The sequence below is a fragment of the Podarcis liolepis genome, assembly GCF_965112155.1.
Source record: "Podarcis liolepis genome assembly, chromosome: 10".
NCBI classification, from domain to species: Eukaryota; Metazoa; Chordata; class Lepidosauria; order Squamata; family Lacertidae; genus Podarcis; species Podarcis liolepis.
Window position 1 is genome coordinate 10,211,339 of NC_139562.1, and position 25,843 is coordinate 10,237,181.

The window sequence follows — 25,843 nt, forward strand, 5'->3', positions numbered from 1 at the left end:
TTGGGGTGACATTTTGAACTGTGGGTGAGGAGCGGAAGAAACCCGCAAGGTTTGAACTTCGGGTCCAGCTGTTCCTGAAGTAAATAGGCAGATAAACCATGCTCCCCAAAACCCATTTTGGTCTCTCTTTTTGGCCTTCTCAGTCCCACACCCCTCTTCCTTGCCTCCACTTCTCTTCTTTTCTATCTCTTAGCTAAATTACAAAAGGCTGAAGATCTGGATGATGGGTAGACAAACTAAGGCCCGGGGACCGGATCTGGCCCAATCGCCTTCTCAATCCGGGCCGCTGGGAATTAGCATGTTTTTACATGAGTAGAATGTGTCCTTTTATTTAAAATGCATCTCTGAGTTATTTGTGGGGCCTGCCTGGTGTTTTTACATGAGTAGAATGTGTGTTTTTATTTAAAATGCATCTCTGATTTACAGTGGTACCTCAGGTTAACATACGCTTCAGGTTACATACGCTTCAGGTTACAGACTCCGCTAACCCAGAAATAGTGCTTCAGGTTAAGAACTTTGCATCAGGATGAGAACAGAAATGGTGTTTCGGCGGTGTGGCGGCAGCAGGAGGCCCCATTAGCTAAAGTGGTGTCTCAGGTTAAGAACAGTTTCAGGTTAAGTACGGACCTCCGGAACGAATTAAGTACTTGACCTGAGGTACCACTGTATTTGTGGGCCATAGGAATTTGTTCATTTTTTATTTCAAAATATAGTCCGGCCCCCCACAAGGTCTGAGGGACAGTGGACCGGCCCCCTGCTGAAAAAGTTTGCTGACCCCTGATCTGGATGTCTCCCCCCTTCTCAGAGGGCGGCATCATACCTCCGGGTGACCTATCTCTCAACCGTCCTCTCCCAAAAGTGGAACAGCTATTTGTATGACAGCTACAGCTGTTGAAAGACAGGGGTGATAAATAATATTGAAAACCATGCTTCTCTTCTGCTCCAGGCAGGATCTGAGAATCACGGGCAAGGAAAGCTGGGGGTGAAAGACAGCCAGGACTTGCCAATATCAGAATGTAGCAAAGGTTGTTTTTTGTGGTGTTTTTAAAAATAAAACAAAATGTGACAACTTCAGCGAAGTCAGCTTCAAAACAAGGCGCATTTCAAATGTTTGCTGCACCTTCACGAAGACCACAAGCGGCATTTTTCCCCTGACTGTATTTTGCACCAGAGTGCGGCCACAACGTGTATGAGATAATGGAAATGGGGGAGTTTCTGACTTCAGCTTCTGAAGTCTATTTTCAGGGCAGCCGGGCTCAAAACGCATTCCCAGGGCAGACAACAACAATCCCCAGAGTTCTGGGTGAAATAATACTATTAATACTATTAATAATAATATTATTATTATTATTTATATGCCACCTGTCTGATTGGGTTGCCCCGCCACTCTGGGAGACCCCCAACAGAAAAATAGTAAAAACACAATATCAAACACTACAATCTTCCCTGAATTCGTGTATGTATGTATTTGTCTGTCTGTTTGCTTGTTTGTTTGTACCTAAGTTGTTGTTGTTTAGTCATTTAGTTGTGTCCGACTCTTTGTGACCCCATGGACCAGAGCACACCAGGCACTCCTGTCTTCCACTGCCTCCCGCAGTTTGGTCAAACTCATTAAGTAGCTTCGAGAACACTGTCCAACCATCTCGTTCTCTGTCATCCCCTTCTCCTTGTGCCCTCCATCTTTCCCAACATCAGGGTCTTTTCCAGGGAGTCTTCTCTTCTCATGAGGTGGCCAAAGTCTTGGAGCCTCAGCTTCACGATCTGTCCTTCTAGTGAGCACTCAGGGCTGATTTCCTTCAGAATGGATCGGTTTGATCTTCTTGCAGTCCATGGGACTCTCAAGAGTCTCCTCCAGCACCAGAATTCAAAAGCATCCATTCTTTGGTGATCAGCCTTCTTTATGGTCCAGCTCTCACTTCCATACTTCCATATGGAAGTGAGAGCTGGGAAGGATATAGGGCTCTCCTATCAACTCTCAGCAGCCTTAACAAGTTACAGCTCCCAGAATTCATTGGAGGAGGGAGACATATTTGTTTAACATAGTATCGCAATGCTTTAAATGTATGGAGTAGATGTCGCCGCCAGAATCCTGGGCGCTGTCGTCTCCCCACCCACAGAACTACAATTCCCAGCACCCTTAACAATCTGCAGTTTCCAGGATTCTCTGGGATAAGCCACGTGACTTCAATGTAAGCTGTGTATGCAGATGGAGTGCAGCCAGAGAGTGGTAGCTATTTTCAATTCGTTAATGTATAGCGGGGCCAGCTCTACCATTGGCAGAGTTGGGCGGCTGCCTCAGGTGGCGCATAACGAGGGGCAGGCAATGGCAGTGAGATGTGGGAACCATAGGCCCTGTCCTGTACCTCCTAAAGCAGTCTTCTGCCCTCCTTTAATCAGTAAGGTTCAGTTGCTGCTCCAATAAGCTTCTTTATATGTTGAAAGGGTCAGAACCACCATGTCTTCTGCCTCAGGTTTGGTCTTCTGTATGTCCAGTTATCTGTGGTGGTGTTGTGGTTAGAGTGTCAGCCTAGGAGCTGGAAGACTAGGGTTCAAATCCCCACATGGCTGTGAAGGCCAGTCACTGCCTTTTAGATGGGTTATTGCTGTGGGGATTAAAAGAGGAGGCGGGAAACTGTGTACGCCACCTTCAACTCCTCGGAGAAAAAGGAGTTATTTGCGTGTTCAGACCCAGAAACCTCCCCCTAAATAAATTCACACTTGACTCAAATTATAGTTTTGGTTTTTGGCAGAATTTAGGCCACAACTTTATTGATTACAGAAAGTGATTGGTTGCATAGGCTCTGGTTCGACTAGCTCCCTGCCACACAGGTAGCGCTGACCCAGAGTTCCAGCATAGGTCAGCCAAGGGTGAACACCTGGATTAGCGGAAAGCTGGGAACAGGCTATCTCCACCACCCAAATGTCCCCTCTGGACTCAGGCACGGGCACAGTTTCCCCCCTCCTCTTTTCCCTCCCTCTTCTCAGGAGGAGAGCCAGTGTGGTGTAGTGGTTAAGAGCGGTAGACTTATAATCTGGTGAACCGGGTTCGTGTCTCCGCTCCTCCACATGCAGCTGCTGGGTGACCTTGGGCCAGTCACACTTCTCTGAAGTCTCTCAGCTCGACTCACCTCACAGAGTGTTTGTTGTGGGGGAGGAAGGGAAAGGAGAATGTTAGCCGCTTTGAGACTCCTTCGGGTAGTGATAAAGCAGGATATCAAATCCAAACTCTTCTTCTTCTCAGGGGTTGACCAAACCATAGAGTCCCTTAACAGAATATCCTTCACATAGGGATGGTGAGAGTGTTCTCCCATCCCTATCACCTGAACCAGAGCCTATCCACAACCTTACAAGTTGTGACGATTTGCTACGCGGCAGGCGAAACCCAAATGGCCATAGCCAATCAGCCAAGTGGGGAAAATTCCTGCCTTGCCCCTGTCCCAACGACAGACGACACACGACGGCATAGCAAGGTCAAGCGCAAAGCCCTAAAAGTAGGGAGAGGTGGGTGGGTGTTCTGAATGCACACGCTGAAAGAGGAAGCTCTGGGTCATGTGCATGGATATTTATAGGTCCCTCGATCCCTTTGGACTCTGCCCCATTGGTCCGATTGAACCCAGCATTGATGGACCTCCAATTGAGTGTTGTGGCTGACCAATCAAACCCACCCACAACACAGAGTGTTGGTTTCCAGGTCTCACTGCAATACATGCCCTCTTTAAGGGAGGACCCGATTTCTTCAAAACCATTATTTTATTGCTTCCCTAGAAGAGCCAAGGTGTTTGTTGAAACCCAACACAAAACAGCAACAAAAGCACAACATGCTTGTGCATTATTGGGATTACTAGGGATGGGAATGTGGAGAGGTGTTTAAATTTTCTCCACCTTTTCTCTGGCACCGACCTTTGCATAAAGCTGCCTTTGTTGAAGACGAAAATGAGGTCACCCTATGGGATAGGATTTGCAAAGCAGGCGCTTGTGCCAGGACTTAATGTGCCACAGAGGCAAGGTAGACTTGCCCAGAATGAAAGACGGCTGCCCTCTGAGAGCCCTACAAGTTCAAACAAATTACCAGAAGGTTAAACTGGGGAGGGTGTCCTTTGATCCAGACAAATAACTGTGAGCTACCTGTGCTCACACTGTTTTATTGGGGTATTATAAAGTCCTTTCATAGGAGAACATTTGCCAAATATATATAAGTATCCGATTCCAAATTAAAATGTGCCGACAGAACGATTTCTTGTGCCTTCCACACAGACGAATTCCCTCTTGAGTCACCTTGTCACAGAAAAAGACCTTTGGGCAAGTGACCTCAGAGAATTAGAGCTTCAGCGAATATTCTGCCTTTCTGATTTTCTGGGAGAGGTTAACCATTTCAGTGAGCTGCCCCTTCAAAATATTCAGATTGGAGTGGGCAACATAAGACTTGGAAGCCACATTAGCTTTCTTCTTTCTGGCCCTTGAGTCTCTCTCCGAGCCACACCCCTTCTCCTTAGGCCACACCCCTCACCAGTCCTGTGTCATACCCTCTTCGAGTGTTTGTGGCCTGGCTTGAATGCATCATTGAACTCTGATAATGTTTTATCTTGCCTGAATGCAGAATAGAAAGGCATGTCTTTGTAGAAGCTAGCCTCAGGGCCGTCTTAAGCATATTCAGCGCCGAGGTGCAAAGATCCGTCTCCTCCTGCGGAGGCTTGGGAAGGAAGCTGCACGCTCACCATATATGAATAACATAGCATTTGGAAGAAACTAAACTGCAGTGGAATGGAAACGGCGGTGCTTGTGGCAAAGAAAGGTCCGAATGGAAATCACCGCCTGTTTATGTCCCTAGCTGAGAGACATGCGGCAAGGGATGAACCCTTTTTCATGGCACCAGATGTGGAGCACTCACAGGACACGGAAGCAGGATGTTTGAACTGGACCTCGACTACTGAATATGGTCCAGAATGATATACAGTTGCATGCCATCCACCCAACACAATTAAATACCAACAGTAAATGCCTCTGCATGTTAAGTACAGATATAAGGCAGAAAACTGTTCCAAGCCAGCATTGGGAGGCTGGGACTAGGGATGAATTGAAGAGTCAATTTCTATTCCATGTCAATTTTGCACACGCACACATATTTAACACACACATTGTATCAGTACTTTTTCTTTTTCTTTTAGGGGGTACTAAAGGGTACGCAGTACCAACACCACTTTTTGTTGTTGTTAAGAAGTGTGGCACCTACTCTAACAACCTCATGGTGAGTAACATCACCTATTCTTTCAGAAAAAAGCACTGCATTGTATCACAAATTTAAATACTATAGGTATTTTATCAGAACATATGCATTTCTGTGCACTACTTAGAGATATTTTTAACAGATTAAGCATCATAGAAATAAAATAATCAATTTCTAAATGTATGGCATTCTAAAATATGCATTTCAAAGGCATTTGGGTACATTTCTTAAGCCAAGAACCATATAACGAAGCTCAGAGAAGTGCAAAATACAAAGAATTGTTATGCTCTGATCTAGGGGTGCCAACCTGAATATTTTTTTTTTGGGGGGGGAAGATAAACCCTGCCCTCCATGCACACACCATTTGAATGGCAATGTCCATCAACTTTGGGGGCCCTGGTCCCCTCAAATATTTTATTGGGGGAGGGGGAGAAAGCCCCTTGGCCCCTAGGAGTTGGCTCCTATGTTCTTATCCAAGCATGAGGCCAAATCAAGTTGGCTAGTTTAAAAACGCAGGCCAAACTAAATTTAAAACAAAATCATTAAAATGTAAAGCAGATCTTCCATTCCTAGCGTGGGAGCCGGGCCCTCTGTAGCCTGCGCTCTGATCCCACGCTGGCTATGCCACATGTCTTTAGGGACTTGGCGCTTCTCAAAGATACCTGTAAATGCCTTGATTGAAGTATCTGTGCTGAGATTAATTTGGAGGCAATTTAGGTGAGGTTTGGCTTGGAAACGGGTCACCCGGGATCACGGGCGTGAGAATTTCTCTGTCTCCCCTCCAACATATTTGAAAAGAATCACCCAGCCTGATACCCTCAAACCAATCCAGAACCCTAGCTTCTCCAAAAGCTTAACTACTTCAGGGGACTAGGGCAAGACTCAACAACGCAAGTCCCTTGAGTGGAACTCTTGAGAGCCAAAACTCATATGCATGCTAAGGAGAGAATTCCAAGGTGGCGGAGATCTGCAACTTGTCTCCTAGATCTCATTTAGAGTATAGATTAAAATTGGAAGACTCTGCATGTCCTAAACGACGGCTCCCTCTGAGCCAATAATAAGAGGGAGTGGCGCATGTATCTGTGGCACAGCACTCCACTTGCCTTAAGACAAGAATATAAGTTGCTTTATTATTAGGTGATTTTTTTTTTAAAGAAAAGGCAAGATTTTTCCAGCAAGATATTGTCTCTTCCCTTGTCCCACCCTTTCCACGGCACAGCTGCAGAAACTGCTGGGAACACACACGGAGCTTCAGCCCTGCCGTTGACTTCGCAGACGACCAGGGTGGCGCGGCTGGGCTGGCGCCACAAAATCACAGTCTTGGAAGAGCTTAAAGAGAGAGTGAAGGCCACAGCCAGGGAAGCAACTGGGAAATTTTAGGCCCTAGGCTTTATGGTCTCTCCCAGGGCAGTGACTTCTTTAGATGGGAACTTCAGAAGAAGAGCCTGCTGGAAGAGGCTGATGGCCTGTCTAGTTCAGCATCCCTGTTCCCACAGAGGCCAACCAGATGTCTGAGGCAAGCCTAAAAACAGGAGCTGAGTGCAGAAACCTCCAGTGGTTTCAAGCAATGGACATCCAAGATGGCAGCCATCATGGTCTCCCGAAGGAGCAAGTCCCATAATATAACTATTAGTGGTATGAAGATGTGCTTTTTAAAATCTGTCCTGAATCTTCCAATGTTTGGCTTCGTTGGATGTCTGTTCCATCGTTTAACTATGTGCCATGTGAGGGAATAATAATAATTTAATAATAATTTATTATTTATACCTGGCCCATCTGGCTGAGTTTCCCCAGCTGCTCTGGGGAATGTCTTGAGTTGACATCTTTATGTGGGAGCGGTGAAGTAAAAACAGTATTGAAAGTGGGATCATGTATAACCACCCCAATAGCATCACAAGCACAAATGATCGTGAATGCATAATAAAAAGACACCCTAGCGGTATGAGGTATTTAAAAGCTAAACAGTTTTGAATTGTGCTTTTTGTGTGCGTGGAGGGATGCTGGGTGTCAAATATTTCTTTTAAGAGTAGATTCCAATGGATACATACCTTATAAAATGACACTTTTTGTCCCGGAGTATTTCAAGCAAAAATATTAAGCATCGATTTGTTAAATTCAATATGTTTGTCTTTTATTTATTTTATAGCATCTCAAATACGATTGTAGCTGTAACAGAGATTGTTACAGTTAAAAAAAAATTGAATCAGAATGCATCTTGGGTTTTTTTTGCGAAGTAATGTAAGTCAATGGGTCTACTCCAAATATCTGGATATCATCTACTCTCGTTGGCAAATTCTGTTCATGCGAACAGAGCTCCACAATGTTGGTACGAATATTTTGATTTCGCTAACAGTTCCTACGGCTGTTGGGTTGACAACCAGCGTTCCAATTCCTGTTTGCAAATCTGTAGGAGCAGGACTCAATTCATTATTCATTATTTCTAAGTTGCCCCTTCTAAGCTGGCAGGTGAAATTCCAGTTGGCTCGTGACCTCTCCCATCTATCACTGGAGAGGAAATTCCCCGCAGACAAAAGGGAGAAATATATGGCCTTGGGTGGGTGTGAGTTAATTCGCCTCAACCATTTGAAAGGTGGGAGGTCTAATTCCAGAAAACAGAGGCCTGATTTGTAGGCAAAAGATTATCCCACTGGCAAAGCCTCCCACCTTTCTCCGCAACCCACCCTTCTCTCTCTCTCTCTCTCCTCTTTGCTTCTTCTTTTTTCTAGCGTGAAACTCAGGAGTACGGATTCCCCCCCCCCCCAAATTATAATGAAAAACGATAGGCACTTGTGCAGGCTTGCAGGAGGATTTCTGTGTGTAACAAAACAATTAGGGGCTGGAGGGAAGAGCAGGTTGCCCAGAGAAGGTGTAATTAGCACCAGGTAAATGTCTAGAGGTTATACCTAGGCTTGATTTGGCTAAGTACATGAAATTGCGGCTCTGATGAGCTGCCTCGCAGCCGAAAGGGCCCATCTGTATCACACCCAGCAAAACTCCAGATGCCACCCACTTGAAAGATATCTATTATGCACTCTCTCCGTGTGCGATCAGGTGCCTTGTCTTCGTTGGTACTCCAGCCCTTTGTTTTTTTAAATACAGGAGCCACCATTAAGAACGGAGGGAGCTGCTTTGCAGCAGGCCAGAATATTTGCTCATACAGCCCCGTGTTCTCTACACTGAGTTCCCCAGGGAAAGGGGTTGTTTAAACCACTCTGGGAACCGTAGCCCTCTAAGGGGAATAGGGGTCTTGTAGCAGGGACGCGGGTGGCGCTGTGGGTTAAACCACAGAGCCTAGGACTTGCTGATCAGAAGGTTGGGGGTTTGAATCCCCACGACGGGGTGAGCTCCCGTTGCTTAGTCCCTGCTCCTGCCCACCTAGCAGTTCGAAAGCATGTCAAAGTGCAAGTAGATAAATAGGTTCCGCTCCGGCGGGAAGGTAAACGGCGTTTCCATGCGCTGCTCTGGTTCGCCAGAAGTGGCTTAGTCATGCTGGCCACATGACCCGGAAGCTCGGCCTATAGAGCGAGATGAGCACCGCAACCCCAGAGTCGGTCACGACTGGACCTAATTTACCCTTTAATGAGCCTCATCACCCTCTTAACAAACTACAGTTCCCAGGATCCCCAGGAATCTTTGAGGGAATGCTTGTTTAAATGCACAGTGCAGATGAGGCCTAGATTCTTTGAGCTCTTTGGATCTGAACTGTGTGTTGTTGTTTTTTTACTCTCAGAGTTTACTTTCTCGTCTCACTCTTCTTCCTCTCCCTCGTTATCTTCCTCTCCTTTTCTATGTTCGCTGTCAATTTTGGTTTCTCTCAGTTTTTCTCCCCTCCCCAACATAAATTTAGTTTTTAAATTTGTGATTAAAAAAAGAAATTCCCAAAGAGAATTATTCAGCATTTTAGTGCAACTCTCTCCTAATAAACACATTTTTATATGCTGTTTTGACTATTTTTTTTTCAAGTAATTCCCCCCCCCCCCGATATAATGCATTTTCAGAAATGTATTGTCACAGAGTGTGTCGGTCAGTAATCACACAGTCGGAATCAACTTTTTATTAGCAAAAACATGATCTCCACAAACTTGGCTGAGTGTCAGGCCTAAGGAGCACAACAGCTCATTCCCTGTGGGTCTTGCTCCATGAAAGCGGTTGCTGGGACTAAAGGTCCCTGCATCCTCACAGCTGCCTATGCCTCCTCTTCTCCAGGGCTTCTTCCAAGCAAACAGAGACTGCGCCTTCATGCAGCCAACTATCCTCTCCTCTGCCCTTTTCATGCCTCTTCTGTTTTGGGGAGATGAGGGGGTTGGGGAGCTTGTCGCAGCAGGAGGGGGAGACACCTATGGCTCTTCATCAGCTTGACTCATCTCTGTTAGGATCGTCCTACTTGTGTGTAGGACCCTGTGTAGGACCCGACAGGCATGTTCTTTCCCTCCTGGTCGATCGTTCGGGAGCTTCAAAAGCTTTCTCCAGCCCAGGAGGCATCAGCACACTTACGATCCTGCAGAGTATTTGCAGTTTGCTTAACAGAACTCAGTAGCACAGCATTTTGGCTAATCTACTTTTATTTATATATAATACACTTGGAGCATTCCGACTTAGCTCCTTCCTCTTTCTCATCAGACAGCAAAGAGAAAGAAAGAAAGGACAATAGTCCTACATTCCGGAATACAGTAGTACAAAGCATACTGTCTCTGTCACTTCCCACACTGTGGAATGAAAACATACACTGTCATGTGATAGACAACAATCCCATGACTGCAAACACGGAGCAAGAATCCTAACAATCTCTGCCTCTTGGCCTCCCTCCTCCCATTCTCCTGCTTCAGCTTCTGCCTCTGATTCTTGACTTCTCTCTGCCACAGACTCTCCCAGCTCACTAAGCCCTGTTACCCCTTCAGCTTCTGTCAACTCCTTTCCCCCTTCTTCTCCCCTGAGCACTCATCGCCGTCCCACCACCACTCCCCGGGTTCTGAGCCTTCTTCCTTGGGGGTTCCCCAGCTGGTTCCTCCCACCATTCCTCTTCATACAACCATTCCATGACATATATTCTTGCTTATGCACGCGACACCAGTGTGGAGTAGTGGTTAAGAGCAGTAGACTCGTAATCTGGTGAACCGGGTTTGATTCCCCGCTCCTCCACATGCAGCTGCTGGGTGACCTTGGGCCAGTCACACTTCTCTGAAGTCTCTCAGCGTCACTCACCTCACAGAGGGTTTGTTGTGGGGGAGGAAGGGAAAGGAGAATGTTAGCCGCTTTGAGACTCCTTCGGGTAGTGATAAAGCGGGATATCAAATTCAAACTCTCCTTCTTCTTTCTCATCTGCATTTTTGGCGAAGATTGGTTGGAGAGAGGCATCGCACAGCGAAATTTCACATAAGTGTGAATTTCAAAGGGTGGCTGCATATTGGCTCTCACATTGTTTTGGAGAGTGTGCGTCTGATAAATTTGGCTTTAAATGCAAACTGAATTTCCCCCTCATCCCTGGCTGGCCACGGTGGGAACTGAAGACAGGACTAGCTGGGCTTTTTTTTGTTTTTGGTAAATTTATATATTTGGGTTTTTCAAATTAAAATTCTACAATAACATATCAACATACAATATAGAAACAAGATTCTACAGAATCTCCTGGACTTTCTCCCTCCCCTTTGTGGGTCCCATTGTCCTTTCCTCCTGCATCTTTTATAATAATCCAAATCTTTTGCATCTCCACAAAACCCACCATTAAACTACAAGTGTTATTCCAATCCCACTAACGATTTTAGCTGTTTGCAATGGTTTTTAAGAGGACTAGCTGGGCTTTTGAGCCGACCCAGCAAGGCTCTTCCTTTACCCTAACCAGGAATTGTAGAGGATTTACTACCTTCTGGTAGAAATGAAACTCAATATGTATTTTAATAAATACACATGCTGATCTGCCAGCCACACTACAGAGCAGTGTCTCCACCTTTCTGAACTGCGATGGCAGATTGGGCCCCAAGTTTAATGACAAATGCCTTCACGTGAGAGGCAAACAAGGAAGGGTGGGGGAGAGAGAGAGGACAAGATCGTAAAAGGAACATGTTCTAATGATTCTCTTCTCCTGGAATAACTGTGTGAAAAAAGGCTGGTTATACCTGCCTAGCTAGACAGAATCCCAGCTCACCCACAGCTGACATAAGGACATAAGAGTCTATTGGATCAGGCCAATGGCCCACCCAGTATCCTGTTCTTGCAGTGGCCAACCAGATGCCTGTGGAAAACCTGGAGGCAGGATTAGAGCTTTTTTTGCATCTCAGTTTTGTTCAGAGCCATCCCGGACAGAGAGGGGGGCACACATTGTACACAAGGCATCCAGTTCATACTGAACACAGAGAAAAAAAATCCATTTTTTCCTGATTTCTACTTAGGCTGCTTTTCTCATCGTTCCTAGGCAACAGCCAAGGTGTGTTTTGCTTTTATCAGATTGTGTCGTGATAGAAATCTTTTTGTACATACCTAGAGCAACTTGCCACACGAGCCTGCCGAATATCTATCCGTCGCTATCTTTCTGTCGATCGATTTTTCTAGATCAGTGTTTCTTCCTTTACAATAATCATATAGCCCCTTTTGAGAGTTTAGTCTTACCAGCGTACCTCTTCTTGGGTGAATATAATTAGGGGGTAGTATTAATAATACTATTTTACCTTTGAATTGTTTAGCTCGGACACTGAGGTCCAGCTTTGAGGACCTTCTGGCAGTTTCCTCATTGTGAGAAGTGAGGCTACAGGGAACCAGGCAGAAGGCTTTCTTGGTAGTGGCACCCATCCTGTGGAATGCGCTTCTATCAGATGTCAAGGAGATAAACCACCATCTGACTTTTAGAAGACATCTGAAAGCAGCCCTGTATAGGGAAGATTTTAATGTTTGATATCTTACTGTGCTTGATGTTTTAATTTGCTAGAAGCCACCCAGAGTGGCTGCGACAACCCAGTCAGAGGGGCAGGATATAAATAACAAAATTATAATCATTTTTGTGGAATAGGATGTCCCTATTTTCATGGGAGAAATGTTGGAGGGTATGTACTGTTTGTGCTTGCTGGTGTTTTGAGGTGGTCATAGTGCTTCCTTTTCAGTCAGTGCATATCCTGAAACTTCCTGCTGAAAGCTCATAACTTTTAATGTTCTAATTTACGTTTGTTCCACTTTTGTTGTGCTATAACCCCTCTGGACAGAAATAACTTGGCAGTTAGCATTGGGGAAACATTGTAGCACAGACCAAACCAGGAAAAAACCCCCAAATGCACATTATTGAACCAAGAAGTTGTTTCAGAATACACCCACAAATATGCAAAATTGTGTATATATTTTGGACCAGAGTCTTCAATATTATCTCCAAAATTGTTGAACGACCTCTCTTGTAAAACATAGCCTTAGCCCTGCTTTCACTAAACCCAGATTCTGACCTTACTACCAGCAGAAAGATTTTATTTTTTTAATATTGGTAGCCGCATGTCTAGTGATTGCGTATCACCGTAAATCCCAGGCTCAGCCACCTCTTGAGATGTGGTTCAACAATATTTGGGATATAGCTAGTTCAGAACGACAACCTGGGCTTAGAAGAGTTGCAAATGGGGTTATAAAGGAAAACACCTTTGAGGAAACCTGGTCTCCCTTCTTTCTATATGTAAGGGAAGATGAAAGTAAAGCTCTGCCACCAGCCTCACAAACCTGTTTGCGGAGAACCTATATAGAGTGCCAATGTTTTGACCATGTAAAATGACATTTGCCTGGCACCTGATTTATATAATACAGTGGTGCCCCGCAAGACGAAAAACTCGCTAGACGAAAGAGTTTTCCGTTTTTTGAGTCGTTCCGCAAGACGAATTTCCCTATGGGCTTGCTTTGCAAGATGAAACGTCTTGCGAGTTCTTGCGAGTTTGTTTCCTTTTTCGTAAAGCCACTAAGCCGTTAATAGCCGCTAAGCCGCTAAGCCGTTAATAGCCACTAAGCCGCTAATAGCCGTGCTTCGCAAGACGAAAAAACCGCAAGACGAAGAGACTCGCGGAACGGATTAATTTTGTCTTGCGAGGCACCACTGTATAGGCAGGTGGTTAAAAAAACCACCTATTTAATTTCTCAGGTTTTAATCAACACATTGTGACTGGTTTTTTGAGCTGCTATGGAACTGCTATTGTTACACTATGATTTGCCTTGTGATGTATTCTCTGTTTCGTTGAATTTGTACGTAGCCATTTTACTGCACTTTCAATAAAAGTCATAAAGGCACACTCACAATCAAATGCCTGGCTGGATGAACAAATGGCCCGATTCTGCCTCTTAGGCTCTATATCTAAGGAACTTTAAAGGATCTCTCTTTAACTTAACAGCCAGTGTGGTGTAGTGGTTAAGAGCAGTAGACTCGTAATCTGGTGAACTGGGTTCACATCTTCACTCCTCCACATGCAGCTGCTGGCTGACCTTGGGCCAGTCACACTTCTCTGAAGTCTCTCAGCCCCACTCACCTCACAGAGTGTTTGTTGTGGGGGAGGAAGGGAAAAGGAGAATGTTAGCCGCTTTGAGACTCCTTCGGGTAGTGATAAAGCGGGATATCAAATCCAAACTCTTCTTCTTCTTTTTCTTCTCTCTGAAGATGTAACCCAGGTCTAACATGTGAGGTGGTATTAGCCAGCCAAGAAGATTCAAATTAACTTGAGTGCTTCCTGGAATAAACAGGTCTCTCTCTCTCTCTCTCTTTCTCCCCAGGAGATATGCAATCCTTCCATCTTCCCGAAGATAAAACACTCTTCTGAGGCCTCCTCCTTGCTCCATGCTGGAATGTTCTCCAGGTTCACATACTTGATGTCTGCAAAGGACTTCTCCCACGGTAGGTCAGAGTTGCTCACGGGCAGGACTATTATTCATTATTAACCCAGCTCTGCAGGGCGTGTCGGGGCTGTTGTGGGCGAATTAAATGTCAGGGCCCCTGCCCCAAGGAGCCTCAATTAGATGAATCCAGCAAGGGGTGGCCAGGAAATAATAGCAGCAGGAGGTTTGTGCTCAGGAAAGAGCATGAGAAAAAGTCTAAGGGGAATCAAGGTTCTTGGGAAGGAAGGGGGGGGAGGGAGGAATGCTGGGAATTCTTGCCCAAAGACCGGCTTTTCGGCTGTTACTCATATTGGAAGCCTGCCCGCTAATTTGGCTTGCTCCCCATTGCATGGCAAATATTTGTATTTATTTAGATTTTTTTAACACCTCCAGATCCCAAACCCTCTGGGCTGCATAGTGAGTGGCATAAACATGCACAGAGGTAGAGAGGAAATTAAATATTCCCAGAGACAAAGGTTGATTTACACTCTGCACTTAATGGGCTTATCCGCCCGCTCCCCCCAAAGATGGTGAAATTACATAATTTACTTCAATGATAAGCAAGCCCACATGTATTTGGAGGCCTTTCTACTTGTTCTGCTGAGTGGGGTCTTAGACTTGTGCCCTAAAGTCCCACCCGTGTGACACCGCTGACCAGAGGTGGGAAGGGTATATCTGACCTACATTAGGAACATAGGATGCCCAATGAACTTCATGGCTGAATGGGCATGGAAACCCAGGTCTCTCCAGCCAAAATCCAAAGAAGCTAACCGCTACATCACTCTTTGCCCACCATGCCCTTTTCCAGTGGTGTTGGGTGCCCAATGGAATTGGTAGGACAGAGAGCAGGGAGGCCAACAGTAGGGGGCGCTAGAGATAATGACAGGTGGAGCCAGAGCCCAATGATGGGCAGAGACAGAAAAAATCATTTATGTCCCTATCCCCCTCCCTCTTGAGTTCTACAAGGGGGAAGAAGTGCACAGCCCAGGCCACCCTCTGAACTGGTTGTAAATAAGAAGGCATGGGGGCTTGGAAGACTCAGGAGTGATGTTTTGGGGTCAGTTGCTCTAATGAACCAGAGTCGTCTGCATTTTTCAATGCTCTTTGGGGCTGGAGCTGTGGCCTTTGTGTGTGTGCGTGTGTGTAGGCTGCCTTGATGAGCCACGGCACTCTGAAACATACCATAGCTTCCTTGGGCTGCTTCAAATATAACACATTATACTCATACCTCATGTTACGTCTGCTTCATGTTACATTCTTTCAGGTTACATCCCGTGATGACCCGGAAGTACCGGAAAGGGTTATTTCCGGGTTTTGCTGCTCACACATGCGCAGACACGCAAAATGATGTCACGTGCATGCGCAGAAGTGGCGAATCGCAACCTGTGCGTTGCGCTCTTTTCATGTTGCGAACGGGCCTCCGGAACGGATCCCGTTCGCAACCAGAGGTACCGCAGTAATATCTTACCCTCCAAAATCTTGAGTCCCAAAACCAGGATATGTATCTTCCCGCCTATGGTCCCACATGAGATCACAAAGCCCCAAAGATGTGCTTTTCTCAGGGACAAGATCTCAGCATGAAATTGCGCAAGAGAACAGTACCCAAAATGTCTGCCATGCTCTCGTGCGAGATAACGGGGTGTCCCTTTTTTCCAGGAAACTTGTGGGGTATGTAATACAAGTGATCATTTCCCGATAGACCCACAAAAGAACAATCCATGAAGCAGCAGGATAAGGTGCTATATTAAAATACAGAACAGATGTAAAAGAGAAAGCAGATAATGCACTCAGAGGCTTCTGTGAATTAAAAGCCTGGGTAAATGAAATGAAATACAGTGGTGCCCCGCAAGACGAACGCCTCGCGAGACGAAAAACTCGCAAGACGAAAGGTTTTTTCGTTATCGAGTTGCTTCGCAAGACGAATTTCCCTATGGGCTTGCTTCACAAAACGAAGCTTGCCCCCGCACTCCGGACCTCTTTTGAAGCAAGGGGTGGCAGGGAGAAGATAGCTTCTCCCCGTTGCCAGCCCCGCAATCTCCAGGGCAATCTCTGTCCCCGGACCCCTTTTGAACCAAGGGGCGGCAACGGGGAGAAGCGATTCTCCCCGCTGCCCCTTCCCTTGCTTTAAAACAGGTCCGGGGACATAGGGGAAGGCCCGCGGCACTTCCCCTCTGTCCCCGGACGGTCTCCATAGGAACGCATTGATTGATTTTCAATGCATTCCTATGGGAAACCGTGCTTCGCAAGACGAAAAGCTCGCAAGAAGAAAAAACTTGCGGAACGAATTAATTTCGTCTTGCGAGGCACCACTGTAAACAAATCTTGATATGAAGGATGGCTTCAGATCTGCAGCTTCCGAGTCACGGCGCCCTCAGTGAAAAGGTCCTATCTGCGTTGAAACCTGCCCGGTTTCTGATGGCGGAGACATTTGGCGCTGGGCCTGTGCTTTTGATGTCAGAGAATGGGCAGGTTTATAGAGGGATGGACAGTTCTTTCGGTTCTTGAGTTTCAAATAATACTTCTAGACTTTGAATTGTGCCCACAAACAAAGAGCTAGAAGCCAGTGAAGCTGCTCAAAAGCTGTCAAGACGTGTTGCAGCACTTAGATTCAGGTCCCAATATTACTGCTGTATTTCCAAGGCCATACCTTCCAACATGTTGAGTCCCAAAATTGGGATGCTTGTCTTCCATGTGTCACGTGACAGGCGTGAGATCACAGAGTCGAAAGATGTGCTTTTTTCAGGGCCGTGTTCTTTCGTGACATAAAAAAACCACATGTTTTGGGGCACCACATGAGATCACAGCCCCCTCCAATGCTTTTGGGGAGTGAGATCACAGTGCCTAAAATGGCCGCTGTGCTCTCGCGGGAAAAACCCAACAGGATTTCTCAGTTTTTCCAGGACACTTGCGGGGTATGCAAATGCCCTTTTGTTTTCTAAGGAGATGAAAGCTTTGGAATTAACTGGATGACATGTGGCAATGGCAGTTATCCAGAGGTTGTCTGGACCTTCAGGGGAAGTGTGGGAAATCTGAGTAGTGGCTTCAAGGCTTTGCTGCCAGGAGCTAGTCTGGATAAAGGTACCTGCAAAACCCCTTTTAGGCCCAGCCAGAGCTTTACTGTCTTCACACCTGAGACAGAGCAAGTGGGAAGGGCTTGGCCAAAGTCACCTGAATGGGCCAAATGAGAAGGGCTGGTGGGCCCAATTAGGCTCATGGATCAAAGGCTCCCCACCCCCAGCAGAGCCCAAGCTATAAGGCTGTGTGTGTGTGTGTGTGTGTGTGTGTGTGTGTGTTGGTAAGAGTGAGGATGAGAGAATTAGTAGGCCTATAGTCCTCATTAAAGGCTTCCCTTTGAAGCAAATGGGAATTTGGCTTCAATGAAGACCGACAGACTGACAGATGAACACATTGTGAGTCAACAGTTTAAGGATTAACACCTTGCGAGTCCCCAGACACATGCACAGATTGCAGAAAATAAAATAGTATGCTCATAATAACTATGTTATTAAGAGCCGACTTAATGCTCATTTGAGATAGCTGTAAATGTAAAATGCAAAGAAGAAGAAGGTGCAGCTCACATTTTCTTGGATGAATCCGGTTCCAAAGCAGATATTTGGGGGTCCCGCGCTGTATTAGGACGTTCTAGAAATTAGTCCGAGCTCTGAGGGTTTCCTGGGAGTTTGGTTTCCTCTGGACAGGAAACCCCCGAAAGAGACTATGGTGGTATTTTTGTAACCTGGACAAAAACATGTGAGAATTTGACTTCTTCATGAACCCGGCGGTCCTCCAACCTTTGATTAGAAAGGGAATCCTTCTTGGAGCAATGGACAAACAAGTGGTTAAGGGAAAACAAGAACTGCAAAGAATATACAAAATTTGAAAAAAAAAAAAACGATTATAGAAAGGGGAGATAAAGATGAAAAAAGAGTTATAAAAGGAGAAACCATTGAAATTTATAAAATATTAGTAGAAACGGGGATCAAGAAGATCAATTAAAAGAGTTGTGGGAAAAGGAGACAACAGGGTAGATAGATAGTCAAAGCTGGGGGAAAATAAGAGAAACGCATGTTGTCTATAAGAATAAAATAAAATTAGTATGAATTATTTTGGAGAGGGTTTTAACACCAGTCAGATTAAATCAAATAAACAAGGACTATTTGCTGTTATGTTGGAGGGGATGCCAGGAAACAGGGAACTATGTTCACATGTGGTGGAAGTGTAAATATGTACTTTTTTTTTTTTTGGCAAAGGGTATTTAAGGAGATAACAGAAATCACTGGGTTAAAGCTGACCAAAAGCCCAGAGGTAGCATTATTATCAATTTATGATGGGGTGGAAGGTTCACAGGCTATGAAGGACTTGCTCACAAATTTATTGACAGCTGCACAAATTATGATAGCTGGGAAGAGAAGGGGCAAGTAGAATATAAAATGGAAGAATGGTATAAAGAGGTGTGGGATATAGCTATTAATGATAAATTAACATGTGCCATTAAGGTAAGATGGGGAATATGCAGGAGAAATAATTTTGAGGAGATGAGGATGTTTGTAGAATTTGTACTGTTAAAACGGAAAGAGGTCAAACCATCGCAAGAGGTGTTGAAATTTTGGGAGGTTGGATAGTTACAATGGAATGGTCTTGGTGGTGGGGTGCACATTTTTTTCTCTTATCTATTTATGATTATTACTTTGTCAAAATAAAATAAAAAATAAAAGGAAATCCTTAAGTTTCACTGTGGGTCACTGAGCAGCAGGGAGATGCTGGAGGGCCGCCCTGTGTGTGTCACAGACCCTTTTGAACCCTCCTAGCTAGCCTGTTGCCTGCCAGTGCAGTGGAAGATGTAATCCCATCAGCAATGTCCATAGAATCAAAGAACTGTAGAGATGGAAGGGGTCCTGAGGGTCATCTAGTCCAACCCCCTGAAATTCAGGAATACCATAGCAGTTATTGATCCCTGTTGAAGTTGGAAATGTAAAAGAAGCAATGAATTGTGCTACCGTGGGGCCCTGAGATGTTGCATCACAGCTTCTCGGACTGGACCAGCTGGACTTGAATGTTCAGAGGCGATGTGGGACTTGTCAGCATCTAAGGGCTGTGATGCCAGGAAGCACTACTAACCTCTGAAGAAAGGAGGAACAGAAAGCTGTTTTCTTCTCTCCGTGACTTCTGGCTACGTTGCTCACTCAATGCATCTTTAAAAAAAAGGTAACGTGTCAGGGAACTGACATCGGAGCTAGAGGCGGAGGGAAGGCTCTCAAATGATGCTGGAGAAGGGCCCAGCAGGGAGAGAGGCAGCTCAGCAGATGGGGAAGCAATTCAGCGCAACACCAGGAATAAGGAGGGGCAGATGGGGGAATCGGCGAGAGGGCTCCCAGACTCTTCACCGGACACCAGCGGGGAGAGCACGGGTCCTCCGCTACCCACGCCCTCCCTGCGCAGAAGACTTCCGCACAGAGAGAGTAGGAGGAGACTGGGTGTCAAACAACTTTTATGTTGGAAAAGGTTTAAGAAACGCCGACTGACGGATTCTGCTAGTGACTGAGGCAGCCACAAAGTGAAGGGCTGCCCAGACTGAAAGGTTTAACAAGGCAACAAAGCCAGGAGAGGCGGCAACTTACGCACGAGCAACCCATATTCATTACATAACGCATGACCGAAAAAAGAGGTCACAGATTCACATTAGTTTGGCATACGCTTATGTATACACATAGATGCAAATTTAGAAATTGTTAATGTAATTTAAATAGAAATACAATTTGTGGTGTTGATGATTCAGCGGCTAGTTGACCTGGCTGTTATACGTGTCATGGGAGCAGAGGGTATCATCTTGTTCTTGGCCTCAAGTAACAAAATGTCTTGGTCTGGTTCTGTACTGTAAGCCAGATGTTTGCGCCCTCCATATGTTGCTGGACTCCAAATCCTGTTAGCGTTAGTCATTCTGGCCAAGGGTGATGGATGATGGGTTTTGTAGTCCAACAACATCTGGTTGGACCCCGTTGGATACCCTAGCTGTCCATGGCACCTCTGTTCTTGTCCCATTTCACCCTTGGGGACCCAAGCGGGGCACTTTCTCTGGGTAGGAAGTCTTCAGTCTGTCTGCTTCCACCTCTGCTCTGCTTTATTTGCAAGTAGATCAAATATTGCAGAAATGACACTGTGATCTTACGGGGATCACTGCTCTGGAATAAAGCCACATCTGGGTAATGCTGTCCCCTGGAATTTCTCATGCCAGATAACCACATACAGTGGTACCTCGGGTTACATACGCTTCAGGTTACAAACTCCGCTAACCCAGAAATAGTACCTCGGGTTAAGAACTTTGCTTCAGGATGAGAACAGAAATTGCGCTCTGGCGGTGCAGCGGCAGCGGGAGGCCCCATTAGCTACAGTGGAACCTCAGGTTAAGAACAGTTTCAGGTTAAGAATGGACCTCCAGAGCGAATTAAGTTCTTAACCCAAGGTACCACTGTATAGGGTTCATCCAGACTTCCTTTATTGCTGCGTTTCTAGGTGGAAAGCCCATATTGCTGTTTGTTCTGATTGAGCATTAAAGAGCGGGAAAAACTCTGAGAGGGAAAAAGTGTTCGGACAGGAACGTTAAAGCACACCAACATGCCTACTTTAAGGGGCTGAGGTGTCTTCTGCCCCCTCAATATTTGTTGGAAGGGGGCTGGGCCAGTGTGGTGTAGTGGTTAAGAGCGGTGGACTCGTAATCTGGGGAACTGGGTTCGCTTCCCTGCTGCTCCACATGCAGCTGCTGGGTGACCTTGGGCCAGTCACACTTCTCTGAAGTCTCTCAGCCCCACTCACCTCACAGAGTGTTTGTTGTGGGGGAGGAAGGGAAAGGAGAATGTTAGCCGCTTTGAGACTCCTTCGGGTAGTGATAAAGCGGGATATCAAATCCAAACTCTTCTTCTGGGCGGAGGGGGCCGAGTGCAGAGCTGAGCATGGCCCTACTACGGTGCTTGGCCTCCTCCAGATGTTGCAACGTTGCGTGTGTGTTACCACACAAGCACACCATGGGCCCCCTAAATCATGGGGCTACTTGGTGCCTCTGAAAGCAAACACCTGTGCCCAGAAAGTGCAGAGCAAAATTAAAGTGTGGGTGATCTCTTATTGGGTCCTTTAACCAGTGGCGTAGCGTGGGGGGTGCAGGGGGGACCGGCCGCACCAGGCGCAACATCTGGGGGTTAGGGTTAGGGGGTGCAAATCCACGGGTTAGGGGGCGCAAATTACTTGCCTTGCCCCGGGTGCTGACAACCCATGCTACGCCACTGCCTTTAACATTCCGGGTAAATTTGGTCAGACTCCGGGGAATAAGACCAGCTCTGCTGGAACATACAAGGGGCGTATCCTGTTCTCACAGTGGGTTGCCAGTTGCCTCTGAGAAGCCAGTAAGCAGGCCACGAACACTTGTGATTCCCAAGCAACTGGTGTATTCAGAGGCATAATGCCTCGAACAGTGGGGAGAATGTAACCATCATGGCTAGTAGCTATTGATAGGCTTATCCTCCATGAATTTGTCTAATCCTCTTATAAAGCCATCCGTGTTGGTGGCTATCACTACATCTTGTGGTTTTACAAGCAGATAATGCCAGCATAATGGCAATAATGAAAAAATCCCTGTGCAGACAAACTGGGTAGAAATTTACCTTCGTGAGTGCGTGATCTAGATCGCTTATATTTGTCTCCTCCCTAATCTCTATGAGTTCGTTATTTAGTAATATATATCTATATCTATGTAAGGGATGCGGGTGGCGCTGTGGGTTAAGCCACAGAGCCTAGGACTTTCCGATCAGAAGGTTGGTGGTTTGAATCCCCGCGACGGGGTGAGCTCCCATTGCTCAGTCCCTGCTCCTGCCCAGCTAGCAGTTCGAAAGTGCGTCAAAAGTGCAAGTAGACAAACAGGTACCGCTCCGGCAGGAAGGTAAACGGCATTTCCATGCGCTGCTCTGGTTCACCAGAAGCGGCTTAGTCATGCTGGCCACATGACCTGGAAGACGTACGCCGGCTCCCTTGGCCAATAAAGCGAGATGAGCGCCGCAACCCCAGAGTCGGCCACGACTGGACCTAATGGTCAGGGGTCCCTTTACCTTTACCTTTTTATCTATCTATCTATCTATCTATCTATCTATCTATCTATCTATCATCTATCATCTATCATCTATCATCTATCATCTATCATCTATCATCTATCATCTATCATCTATCATCTATCATCTATCATCTATCATCTATCATCTATCTATCATCTATCATCTATCATCTATCTATCTATATCTATCTATCAAAATAAAAAAATTCCTTCCAGTAGCACCTTAAAGACCAACTAAGTTAGTTCTTGGTATGAGCTTTCGTGTGCATGCACACTTCTTCAGATATATCTATCTATATCTATATCTATCTATATCTTATAGATATATCTATCTATATCTATCTATCATCTATTTATCTATCTATCTATCTATCTATCTATCTATCTATCTATCTATCTATCTAATCTATCTATCTATCACTTAATGTGATAGAAGTAGCTATTGCACTTCACATAGAACCTACACAAAGACAACTGCAGTCAATAACATTTCCTAAGAAACCAGCTAACAACAAAATGTGACTGTATATATCACAAACAAAACTGAGCCCTGTACAAAATACAGAAATAATTCTTCTTCTTCTTCTTCTTCTTCTTCTTCTTCTTCTTCTTCTTCTTCTTCTTCTTCTTCTTCTTCTTCTTCTTCTTCTTCGTGTGCTTTACTCTAAGATCCCAGGACAGCATTAAATCACAGTATTAAAAACAATTAAAAATGACTTACAACCATAAAATAAGGTGGGTACTACAAACCCAAATGAGGAGTCAGATAAGAGATCATATAAGAGTTTCACTTTTTGAAATATGGCAACTCTAGCTCAGAACCTGTTTGGTAGTTACTTAAACAGATGGAGTGGTTCGGGGGAAATTGACTGGCTGTTGTTATGGGCTGAGACCTATACAAATACAACAAAGAGACTGGGCATGGCGGAGCCATGGCATGCAAATCTGTCGATGTCCTGTTGAATTGAGTTATTGTTCTGAGCAAAACACCAGCAGCAGTTTGTCGATGGAGGAGAAGGAAGTACCAGGTATTATAATGAAAGCCATTACATTTTAGGGACGACAGGACTGGCAGGATGTTCTGTTCTGGAGCTGTTTACTCCCTGCCTTCTCCTCTGGACTCTATTTCCTTCATGTAATTCATTGGAAAAGAATGCAATGAGCAAGACTTTTTCTCAGCTAGCAGGGCACAACGCTGGCCTTCCCATTGGGCAGAAAGAACAACTGTCCCGGGCACCGAGAATCTGAGCAATGATACCCATTCAATGCTTTTGGTGGTGGAAATTTCAAATGCAAATTTGCAACATGAGATTCTTTACTTTCCCACCAGATGAAACACCTGAGGATTTTGTCTGAGAGTGTTGCCTGCGAAATTCATCGCAAGTCGGTTTGATGGCCCCTCGCCGGTGTTAAGAGGAACCTCTTCCTTCCTGTTTATGATTTTTTCTCTTTCTTGTCATCACTCCCTTTGGGTAGAAATGATCATTTATTAATTTTACCCCCCTTGAGGGGTAAGCAGAAAACCACCGACATAAAGGTGTGTGGAATTGATTGCGGAAGGAGTGCATCTTGTTGAAACTGCAAGCCAAAATATATTCCAGAAAAGGAGAAATCATTAGCATTTTCATTAAAAGCCAGAGTACGACTTAGCCCCACCTCGGGCATCTTTGGCTTCTAACTTTATTGAGAACTTTTCAACAGGACTTAATTGATTTAGATTTATTAAGTCTCTCTCTCTCTCTCTTCCTTTACTACTGGTACACTTCGCTGGGTGGGAGAGAACCACAAATTGCGCTCAGAATACATGCTAAAACCCCACTACCTGAAAATATAAGTTATGATCCTGTACCAAACCTTCATTAAAATCATTAAAATATTCCCCCAAAAGGTACAAAATCAAATAAAAGGAGACGGGTAATTTACTGCTAAGCACAATGCCATCTTGGCCTGGATATGGCGTTCCGCTCCTTCCTTTGCACAATTGCCCCGCAGCTACCAAATGAAATGTCGGTGCCTTGATTTCAGTGGTTAGCATTTGGGACAGGGTTTAGGCAGAAACCCCATCCCTCTGCTGGAATGCCAGAGGCAGGTGGCTCTCAGAGCCAGACCCAGAGTTTCATAACCAGCTTCAGCGGCAAGTGCAATAAAAGGAAGGGGCCCCATTGCCTTTCTTGCTTTAATTAAATTCAAAATTTTTTGCTAAATGGGTAATTTAGCCCTTTGTGGATTTGGTCGAGGTCGGAGGCACGTGGGGCTGTTTACATAAGAGTCGCAGGAGAACTGGAGTGCTACGGGCGCTGGGATATTCTGCTCCAAGGGAGGGGAAATATTCCCATGCGTTGACAGGCGCCGGGCTGTTTGCTGACGCGCCATCTCCCCGTGGCGTTGGGATGGGCCACAGAGAGACTTTTGTCGATACCCTTCTTTGTGGCATGCTGGCGCCATGTCCCGTTTCCTCAATACCTCCAAATATCTCAAGGGCTGTCACGTGGAAGATGGAGCAAGCTTGTTTTCTCCTGCTCCGGAGGGCAGGACTCGAACCCATGGCTTCAAGCGACAAGAAAGGAGATTCCGACTAAACATCAGGAATAACTGTCTGACAGTAAGAGCTGTTTGGCAGTGGAACAGACTCCCACGGGAGGTGATGGACTCTTCCTTCCTTGGGGTTTTTTAAGCAGAGGTAGGGTGGCCGTCTGTCATGGATGCTTTAGCTGAGATTCCTGCATTGCAGGGCGTTGGACCAAAAGACCCTCAGAGTCCTTTCCAACTCTGCAGTTCTATGATAGGCTGCATCAGATATGGCTTTTTATGCCACAACAATTTGAAAATGGGCACCAGAGTGCATGGCAAGGAGCCACATCCTCACCACTTAAAAGCTTAGGGTGTGTTTGTGGCCGCCGCAGGATGGAATTGCCATTTTGACACATAGGAAGCATCTTCCAGATGGAACCAACTATTCAGGCTCCTGGTTCACCCTGATCGCTCACATGACGCTTACGTGGCAGTTAGACTACGGGCCCCTCCAGACTCAATATTGTTTTGTGGGAGTTACACTCCAGAATGGGACGTGGGTGGTGCTGTGGGTTAAACCACAGAGCCTAGGACTTGCCAATCAGAAAGTCGGCGGTTCGAATCCCCGTGACGGGGTGAGCTCCCGTTATTCGGTCCCCGCTCCTGCCAACCTAGCAGTTTGAAAGCACGTCAAAGTGCAAGTAGATAAATAGGTACCACTCGGGAAGGTAAACGGCGTTTCTGTGCGCTGCTCTGGTTCGCCAGAAGTGGCTTAGTCATGCTGGCCACATGATCTGGAAGCTGTACGCCGGCTCCCTCGGCCAATAAAGCGAGATGAGCGCCGCAACCCCAGAGTCGGTCACGACTGGACCTAATGGTCAGGAGTCCCTTTACCTTTTACACTCCAGTACATTAAGTTTGTGCCTAAATGCCCTTCATGAATTTGTCTAGTCCTTTTAAAAAAGCCACCTCAGTTGGTGGCCATCACTGCCTCCTGTGGGAATCAGCGGTGGAGGAAGTCGCTCGGGTGCCTGGGGTAGAGCGCACCATGGGGCTTTCGGAGTCTGCCTGCCACATCCCACTCCACCGCCCTACAGCTGGGGGGGGGTGCGAAGGCAGAGGGTGGACCATTTGGGCAGTGTGGAGCCTGCACGCGCCCAAGCCACCACATCTCTTGGGCGCACTGCAGG

The 25,843-nt window shown here is 45.9% G+C and overlaps 2 long non-coding RNA genes across 5 annotated transcripts in view; one reads left to right on the forward strand and one right to left on the reverse strand.

The window, feature by feature from the left end:
- Nucleotides 1-1,506: 1,506 nt before the first annotated feature.
- LOC310687104 overlaps nucleotides 1,507-25,843 on the reverse strand; it is a 35,058-nt gene continuing 10,721 nt past the window's right edge. The window contains exon 2 of the long non-coding RNA XR_014516223.1: nucleotides 1,507-1,571. This is a non-coding gene — a long non-coding RNA (uncharacterized lncRNA). The remainder of the gene's footprint in view (nucleotides 1,572-25,843) is intronic.
- LOC310687055 overlaps nucleotides 6,323-25,843 on the forward strand; it is a 25,184-nt gene continuing 5,663 nt past the window's right edge. The window contains exons 1-2 of one of the 4 annotated variants that reach the window (XR_014516157.1): nucleotides 6,323-6,859; nucleotides 13,946-14,066. This is a non-coding gene — a long non-coding RNA (uncharacterized lncRNA). Of the gene's footprint in view, nucleotides 6,860-11,386; nucleotides 11,646-13,945; nucleotides 14,067-19,103; nucleotides 19,253-21,360; nucleotides 21,442-25,843 lie in introns of those variants that run through there. The other 3 variants (XR_014516158.1, XR_014516159.1, XR_014516160.1) reach the window with 3 other exon arrangements.